We start from the raw sequence: 9,992 nt of genomic DNA, 5'->3' as shown, positions 1-9,992 counted from the left end.
TAGGGGGCAGGGGATGTCACTGGGCACAGGAAACAATGGGGTGAAACCCTGTGTATTAGCTTCACATGTCAGCTGGCAGAATCAAGTTTGTGTCTGGTTTAGAGTTTTCCAGTGAGATGAATCAGGACCAGTTTCCACAGCAGCAGAAGAGGAAGCTGGTGCTAGAGAATTCCTCAATACAAGTGCATCATTAGCCATTTATTCAAAGTATAGACCAAGGTTTGGCTCAATAGCACAAAGCTTTGGGTCACACTTGATTCACTGTCAAATGGCCTGGGTCCAATTACCCAGATACAAACATACAACTGTGCACTACTCCAATGATTCATTCGACAGTAGAATAAATAATTCACAATTGAATAAACGCTGGGTGGTAACAGTGGGTGGTAATCTGCAGCAGATTTCATTGCCTATGTTTCCACAGGTCTTAACAGGTTCCGGTGTCAACAGTAGAGACAGCACATCCTCCTGTCTGAGTGATTACCATTGTTCCGTCATCTATCGAGACTCTGTCCGTGGATAATGTTGCACACTCTCATTCAGGTCATGGATCCATGAAGCTGAACTGGATGGATTTGTTAGAAGAGTTGAGCATGGATGTGACAAAGATGTGGATGTGAGTTTGTGCAGGGACCAGGAAGAAGTGAGTTGATGTAACATAGTGGAATAAGGTAGAAAGTAGTGGGGAGAGAATAAACAGTGGCTGCCACTGAGTGTCTTTGGTTCATTAGCAGCGTTGATATTGGTTGATGAGCCCAGATGCAAGGTTACCCAAATGCAATATAAACATAAAGCATCTTGAAGTCAGATGCCGAGTTAGCCATAATGATTTTCTCTTTGTATGGAGGCTGAGCAACCAAATCTACCTCAATTGGACCACAAAGGGATTTTGTCTTATTCTACCATTGCTTCCAATGTCAGTGAAGGTAGGATGGGCAGTAACAAAAACACCAATGACAAGTTAAAGCCCACTGTGCAGGTGCCGTTGTATTTTTCTACCCTTCTGACTGCTTTGGAATGTGTTGTACAATATAAACACAGCACGACGGGTCGAGGTCACCTCTCTCACTTCATTCTGTTACTTTCTTTGGTGTAATTTGGTTTGTAAAACTTCACAATCCTTTTATCAATCTTGTTAGAGTTTGCTTAATGTAGTGACATTCACCTTACTTAATGTTTCAAGCACCAGAAGTCTGCCAATTCAAAATGTTTATTTGGTTTACATGCATTCCAAGCTCCATCTGCTTAAATTATGGATGGCTTGAGAGAATCGTGCCTGTGTACTCTGACCACCTGCAGCCTGACTCTCCCCTCTGCAACCCCCACCCTGACAACTCAACCTAATAAATGACAGATGTGAAATACTTATTGCTACTTCCATCACTCCAGCTGACCTAAAGGAGGCTGAACATTGTCTGCTGGGTTGGGAATCAGTCAAGAGTTGTATTAAATATTGCATTTTTTGAAAAATCAATCCCAATGCAGAAATTAATATATACTTTTCTATCAGTGGAATAGTAAATATTAATCAGTGAAATACTTTTAATATCACAGTCTGGCAAATAGAGTTTGATTTTCCTCATAGGCACAGTGTGTTCAATTCATTTTGTTTCCCCAGAGGCTGATACTCTGCATGTGGGAAGTGTCCTATTTAATTGACCCAGTGGTCTGGAGGGCTGCTCCTGCTGCAGCTACTTGGTGTGACAGGTGTTTTATGCTAAAGTGTTATGTAAATAGCATTCAAACCCATTGAAATCTATAAATAGATTAATACCATTCAGTATTATTTAATCCAAAGTTCTGCGCAGACTTGCTCTGGAGCGGAGTCTGTAAAAATTTTACGTAAGAAATGACGAAATCCAAAACAACCACAAATTGTCATTCAACACCAACAACTGAAGCATGCTGTGGTAAAATGAGTCCAGCAAGTGCCACACTATTGTACTTCTCTCCCACATTAACATCTGAGGGCTGCCTGTGCATTTACGCTCACAAATAAATGATTGAAAAAAATGGCAACTGAATACCGAGTTACTAGGAACAAAATCAATTCAAGTTTGCGGAGATTTTTTTTATTGACAATGTGGGTTTCTTAATATTGTTACAACCAAACTAATTAGAACAAAATGTGTTTCATTGAGGCCAAAGCTTTTTATATTTTAACTTTTATCCTTTGTCTTCTGAAATTTCTGTGTGCTCATATTCAAGGCTGAGCTATTGCTATTGAACAAAGGCCCATCACCTGTTGCTGCGAAATGTCCCATGTAGGAAATTCACATCAACACCAGAATTGGGCATGGCAGTGATGCCCACACAATCAGATTGTTCACTGACACTCACCCAGACTCAGACATGAAGGAAAACAATTTGGAAAAAGGTCCTAGAGGACTGCCACCACCAGCGGAACCATACCCATTGGAATTCACTTCATGAGAACATAAATATTAGAAAATAAATTTCAAGGAGAAAAAAAATTCTAATAATAATATTATCAGGACTCGCAATCTTACTGCTCTCAATGCTGTTGTGAGAATTGAATGAATTAAAGGGTATTGTCATCTGAATTAAAAGGGTATTGCCATTCTAGCTTTTTAACTTCAAGCCAACAAGTAATGACTGGCGGTCATTTAACACTGCAGGTTTCTGACTGCGATGAGGAACTGCCATGTGGATTCCAGCCAGCCAGAATGCCATCTATGCTGCCTGACTCAAGTCTGTGGTGAACTTAAATTGCTGTATTTGGGAGGAGACTTAGGTCATCGCTGGATTAGCACATCCGTAGATGGTTAAGCTGTTTCCTAAAGGTAAGAGTTTGGTGGACTAAATTAAATAGTTGTATCCACTGCAGCCGTACACCAAATTGATACTGCTTGCAGGGTATGATTGCAGCACACAGCCAGGGCTAACCACACTACTGAATGTCTGCAAATCTTAGCAGGGGCTAATATTGTAATTGGCTGACACCACCTGAAGCCATTCCGCATCCCTTATTGATGGGTGCATTGTGACTGCAAGCAGGCGGTAGAAATCTTCACAGGGCTCCTAACAATTTATTTTGATATGGACGAAGACATAATAGTGGCATAAAGTAGATGACAGTGGACTTCGCAAGGGTCCAAGGAGGAAGAGATGAAGAGGAAGTGGTAAATGCATCATGTACAGATAGATATGGAGGTCCACAAATTCTTGGAAAGCATAGACCCAAATAGAGATAATGTCTAGCCCCAAGGATCTGAATGTGGCATCACATGATGTCCAATACCTCTCGTATGTTAAGTACAGTGAATACACCTGCAATTGCTGTACCCTATCAACTGCACCACTATTCGTATACACTGTACAATGTATCACGTCACTAACTTGACCCACCAAAAACAAGCTCTATCACTTATGCAGCATACACGCCTTAAATAAGTTCTTCCTCATGCGCACAGCATATTGTAAGCTATACATCCACATCCAACAAGCTGGATACACTACCCGCTATTCAACTGCAAGAGGCATATCACTCAAATATGCTGTACATCAATCACTGACACATATGCCTCACTCTTGCAGGGAGAGTGCACTGTTGCAGACGGTACAGTTTAACCAGCAGGAAACAAGTGTGACTGCATGATCTTAGCCACATAGAGGAGATAGTGCTCCCTCTCACTAGAGCAACTTTGCTAGGGGCAAATCCAGTGGTGGGGCTGAGTATAGATTGTTTATCTTAATATCTTCACATTTTAGGATCTTAGCATCACTGTCGAGGACAGGATTTACTAACCATCCTCTATTACGATTGAGAAGGTGGTGATGGGCCACATTCACGAACTGCAACAGCTCTAGTGGTGTGAGGTGTGACTTGATATGTGACAAGATATGGGACTTGAATGGGACCATGCAGATGATGGTTGGGAGCCTTCTTCAGACTGAAAGTGACCTGACAAAGTCTGAAGAAGTGTCCCAACCATCACCTGCGTGGTCGCATTCAAATCACATATCTTGCAGAGGTGGAAATATATATCACTATTCCTTAACCATCACTAGATCTAACTCCTTACCCAACAGTACTGCATAGGAGTACATCCATCCAAAAGACTGTGGGACTTGGTTAATGCAAAGGCCAGCATCCTGGAGGAAAGGCTTTCCTGTGAGTTCTGCTGCAAAGTACTTAAAATGCTCAAAGGATTGGAAGAACAATAATGGGTATGCACAAAAGTGGCTTGCTTCATTGCCAGACCTGCTAGAAAATCTCCTTGCAATGTCGATGATCTAGAGAAATCTGGTACTGAATTTACACAGATGGGAGTTCTTTCCTTGCATCACAAAATTGGTGCCCAACCCTCTATGAAGCCAACCTTGATACAATGTCTGATGGTCAATGCTTTGGCTTCCATTACAACACAATTAGAAGCTACCCAGCACCTGGGAGCTGCAAGGAAAATCAACATTGTTAAGCAAATTTTGCATGCTGCAATGCAAACTCAGCTATTATATTTACAGATCGGAGTGTTCAAAGAGGTTGCATGGTATCCCTGTAGCAATATATCTTTTAATCTGTAACATGAATGAATGTCAGTGACATTCACCATGGAGTACAAAGTGCCTGCCCTCTCTCAATATAAGAACATGGGTTAGAATGTAATCCTTGTAAAGCCATGTGCTCATTCCATTTTTTACTCTCTCACGAGAGAGAAGTGAAGGAAATTATCTCTCCTTATTCAGAGAGCAATAGTTGATAGCAAACTGTGAGGTATTATAAACATCTATAGTTCCAGTGAGGGTAGAGTATGTGCCATAGACATCTCCCTACCGTTTCTAGACCTCACTATCTCCATCGCAGGTTACAGACTACTGACCGACATCTACTACAAACCCACTGACTCCCATGGCTATCTGGACTACACTTCTTTCCATCCTGTTTCCTGTAAGGATTCTATCCCCAACACCCAATTCCTCCGTCTACGCCGCATCTGCACCCAGAATGAGATGTTCCACACCAGGGCATCAGAGATGTCCCCATTCTTCAGGGAACGGGGTTTCCCCTTCGACTATAGATGAGGCTCTCAACAGGGTCTCCTCTATATCCCATAGCTCCGCTCTCACTCCCCACCCCCCCACTCGTAACAAGTGCAGAGTTCCCCTTGTCCTCACCTTCCACCCTACCAGCCGTCACATACAACAGATAATCTTCTGACATTTTCATCACCTCCAACGGGATCCCACCACTGGCCACATCTTCCCATCTCCTTCCCTTTTGGCTTTCCGCAGAGACCCCTCCCTCCGTAACTCCTTGGTCAATTCGTCCCTTCCCACCCATACAACCCCTCCCCTGGTACTTTCCCTTGCAACCGCAGGAAATGCTACACTTGTCGCTTTACCTCCCCCCTTGACTCCATCCAAGGACCCAAGCCGTCTTTCCAGGTGAGGCAGAGGTTCACCTGCACCTCCTCCAACCTCATCTATTACATCCGCTGCTCTAGGTATCAACTGCTCTATATCGGTGAGACCAAGCGCAGGCTTGGCAATCACTTTGCCCAACACCTCCGCTCAGTTTGCATTGACCAACCTGATCTCCCGGTGGCTCAGCACATCAACTGCCCTTCCCATTCCGAATCCAACCTTTTTGTCCTGGGCCTTCTCCATGGCCACAGTGAGTCCCACCGCAAATTGGAGGAACAGCACCTCATATTTCGCTTGGGTAGTTTACACCCCAGTGGTATGAACATTGACTTCTCCAATTTCAGGTAGTCCTTGCTTTCTCCCTCCTTTCCCTCCCATTCCCAGCTCTCCCACAGCCTACTGTCTCCACATCTTCCTTTCTTCTTCCCGCTTCCCCCCCCCCGCCCCCACATCAGCCTGAAGAAGGGTCTCGACCCGAAACGTCACCTATTCCTTCGCTCCATAAATGCTGCCTCACCCGCTGAGTTTCTCCAGCATTTTTGTCTGCCATAGACAAGATACAGTCCAACAACTTGTTGACAATTCTCTGACTATACTTTTCAACACTTGCTCCTTCCATTATCTAGAAGACAAGAGCAGCAGGTGTAAAGGAGCTCCAGCAAATCCAAATTTGTTTACAGCAAAAATAAAACTGCTGGAGGTATTCAGCAAATCAGGCAGTATCTGTGAAGGGAAATGGACAGACAACATCTTGGACTGGGATCCTTCTTCAAGACAGGAGAAGAGGCGGGATAGCTGGTAGAAAGAGGTGAGAGTTGGGCGATGAACAGAAGGATGAGGAGGAGGAGAGGAACGGGTTGACAGTTGCCTAGACTACAGCTCATCCCACCCTTTGTTTTGCATGGGTATCGTCCATGTGGATTTCTTTGCCACAAAAGGCTGCGGAGGCAAAGATAGATAGATTGTTGATTAGTACAGGTGACAGAGGCTATGGGAAGAAGGCAGAAGAATGGGGTTAGGAGGGAGAGATAGATCAGCCATGATTGAATGTAGACTTGATAGGCTGAATAGCCTAATTCTTCTCCTATCACATGATCTTATGATCCCTGACAGCATGAACGTTAAATTCTCCAGTGTCAGATAAACCCCCTCGTCTCTCTCCTACTGATCTACCCATGTCATTCCCACTCAAGCCTTTCTTTCCACTCCCCCAGACCCCACTGCCCATCTCCCCTTATCCCACTCCTCCAACACTTCTACAGAGCAGATATTCTGCAAAAAGCAAAAAGAAAAAACACACATTGCACAATGAAACAAAAGAGAAACAAAGTTTGGTTTTAAAGCCTTTACAGAATGTGCAGCAATTATTTGTTTGTGTTAGGGGCAAGAATGTAGAGATATAATAAAATCAGTGGGGATTTAACCAGCCATGTTAGCACATAGCAATTGGAATATAGACAGACCCAAAAGGCTTGTCAAGTATGGATTACCAGATATCTTTAAATTATGTGTGGTCCATAAATCCATGCCTTAGTAATCAGTTTTTGCATCAATATGAGGGATAATTCCCTGTTTGCATCCACCCCTTCTTCCTCCTCTGTTGGCAAAATCACAGACATGCTTTTCAGAACATTGTGGCCGCTTTAGTTTCCTTCCAAAACAGTTTTTTTTCTGCAAAACACAAAGCAATTTCTCAGGCTGAGGAATAAAACTCATCCTAAATGCACACTCTTCCCTCGTACTTTTGCAACCGGCTGATTATTAATTCCTTTGAGAATTTAAGCAGAAGTGTGGGTGGTGCACTTCGTGCTGCAGTGGTGTAGATGGAGGAGATGAGTTTTAGTCTGGGTTTCCCAATAGCCAACCGCAACAAGTATGTTTTACTTCCCGAACCAGTCATGATATTTGCCAGAGTCGGCAAAGATGTCTGATGGCTGAGAATCAGTTAACCGTTGATCAGGCAACAATATACTCACTGATGATTGGATTGCTGGAGTAGATTTAAATGGCTATGGTAAATCTCAAAAGACATGCACAGTAGTTGAGCAAATTGAACAATAAAGCATGTGCACCCCCTGGTTAGGGGTCAGTTGGGGCTGTGCTTGTGTCCTTCATTCACAGGAATTCTTATTCTTTCTATAGAAGAATGTACTAGCTTCCTACTGGCTTACAGCAAATGCAGCACTGGAGACCTGGGTTCGATCCCGACTACGGAGTCTGTACTTTCTCCCCATGACCTGCGTGTGTTTTCTCCGAGATCTTCGGTTTCCTCCCACACTCCAAATACATACAGGTTTGTAGGTTAACTGGCTTGGTAAATGTAAAAAATGTTCCTAGTGGGTGTAGGATAGTACGGGGATCGCCGGGCTGTGCGGACCCGGTGGGTGAAGGACCTGTTTCCGTACTGTATCTCTAAAACTAAATTAAAACTAAAATCCATTGACAGGCCTGATGGAATGTCTATGGTTAGCACTGTCTGCACTGCTGATAGCAGGAATGTAGTTGTTCAGACCAAAACATGACAAAGAAGCAACAAACCACCAAAAATATATTCACTCTTTTGCAGAAATGCAAGGTAACAAAAAACATCAGAGGGCAAATCTTATTAAGCAGCTAGTTTTAAGTGATGTATGGCTTCATTCTTTACCTCTTCATCATATGATAGTGGTAGATTGTACAAGTTGTCTAGACTTTGGAGTATCGTTATGGTGGCTGTGGCAATGTCACCCATGTGGCGGGTTTGGTCACATCTTCATGTTTTTTCCTGGCGTTCAACAAATAATACATCAAGGTGCAGAAACAATCCAGATTTCTTCATAGGTACCACCTTGAGTTCATATATCCTGACATCTGCTTGCAGAAAGTGATGTCCAGTTTATGCATTGTAACTTATTGAGGGGAATACTAATAGTAATGTTTAGACCTGTGATGTAGAAGGCAGAGAGTGTCCTCAGGAGTCAGTGTTGAACCCATTGTTTTGTTTGGCATCTGCTTCAAAGATTTGAATGTGAATGTACAAAGGCATGGGTAGTAAATTTGCAGATGGTGGTATTTTAAACAGTGTTTATCATGTTTTACAGCGGGATCTTGATCCGCTAGGTAAGTGGGCTGAACAATGGAAAATTGAGTTTAATTCAGCTAAGTGCAAGGTGTTATACTTTTGGAACTCAAATTAGGATAGGACTTTATCAGTAATTAGCAGGGCCATTGGGAGTTGTAGAACAAAGGGGCCTTGAAATATAACTACACAGTTCCCAGAAAGTGATGTCACAGATGTACAGAGTGATGAAGAATGTTTGGCACACTGGCTTTATCAGTAAGGCACACATACACATGTCGCAGTTATGTGTCAATGTTTGAAGGTTATGTTGCAGTTGCATAAGAGGCTGCACTTGGAGTATTGTGCTCAGTTTTAGTAACCCTGCTATAGGAAAGATGCTATTAAAATGGAAAAAGTGCATAAAAGATTTACAGAATGTTGCCAGGAAGTGAGGGCTTTATAGGGAGAGATTGTTCAGTGTGGGACAATGTTCCTTCAATAGAAGCCTATACAGGTGTGTATAAACATGAGGGGCAATGGTAAGATGATTGTACAATGTTATTTATTAGAGTTGGGGAATCGGGAACTAGAAGTCATGGATTTAAAGAGGTGAAAGATTTATTAGGAACCCGAGGGGCACCGTTATCACACAGAGGATGGAACAAGCTGCCAGAAAACGTAGTTGAGGCAGGTACAATGACAGCATTTAAAAGACATTTGTTCAGTACATGAATAGGAAAGGTTGAGAGAGGTATGGGTCAAATGCAGACAAATGGGACTTACAATGATGGGCAAGTTGGTCAGCATGGACAAGTTGGGCTGAAGGGCTGGATTCCTTGATGTATAACTATTTAATTTCGAGTATTGCTCCAATTTCCTGTGGACTTAGTTCAAAGCCGTACAGGGCAAGATGATGGCAAGTGCCTATGGAAATAATCAAATGTTATCAGCACAGGTGATTGTACTGACAGATTTTAATATAGTTTCAAGGATTAGTCATTGATTGAAGACAGGGGATCAGAAGATAATCGACACGCACCCACAAGCTCTCCACGAGCCATTCAAAGCCGTCGAAAGGTAAATCTTCCAAACACAGTCTCTTGATTAATTGTTTATTTATTGTAGTAGTATAAAACAGTAAGATATTCATCCAAAATTCCTCTTGGGTGCGTGCATTTTAATCTTACTTGTGGTCATACTCGTGTATGGTCGAAAGCCGTGACCTCTCCCCTTCTTCAAACTAAACTAACGACTAGGGAGTCTGCACGAGAATCCGAGCTGCAAACACGCCTCAGACTATGTATAAATCCCACCCACATAATTACACGCAGATAAAATGTAAAGGTAACTGGTTATAGTTATAACATACTGAGTTAAGCTAAATGGCTACTACAGCGATTATGGCAGAACTTGTCTGGGGGATGTCAATCACAAAGATGTGGAAGAATGACTGTGACCAACACCGATCTCTGTAGATCATTAACTTCATTAACCTCATGGATATGGAATTAATAATGGGAAATTGTAATCGTGATGAGGTATAATATTTGTTTGTATTGGACAC

The sequence above is a fragment of the Leucoraja erinacea genome, chromosome 6 (assembly GCF_028641065.1).
Source record: "Leucoraja erinacea ecotype New England chromosome 6, Leri_hhj_1, whole genome shotgun sequence".
NCBI classification, from domain to species: domain Eukaryota; kingdom Metazoa; phylum Chordata; class Chondrichthyes; order Rajiformes; family Rajidae; genus Leucoraja; species Leucoraja erinaceus.
The sequence above is the reverse complement of the archived record's forward strand: the minus strand, read 5'-3'. Positions refer to the sequence as shown.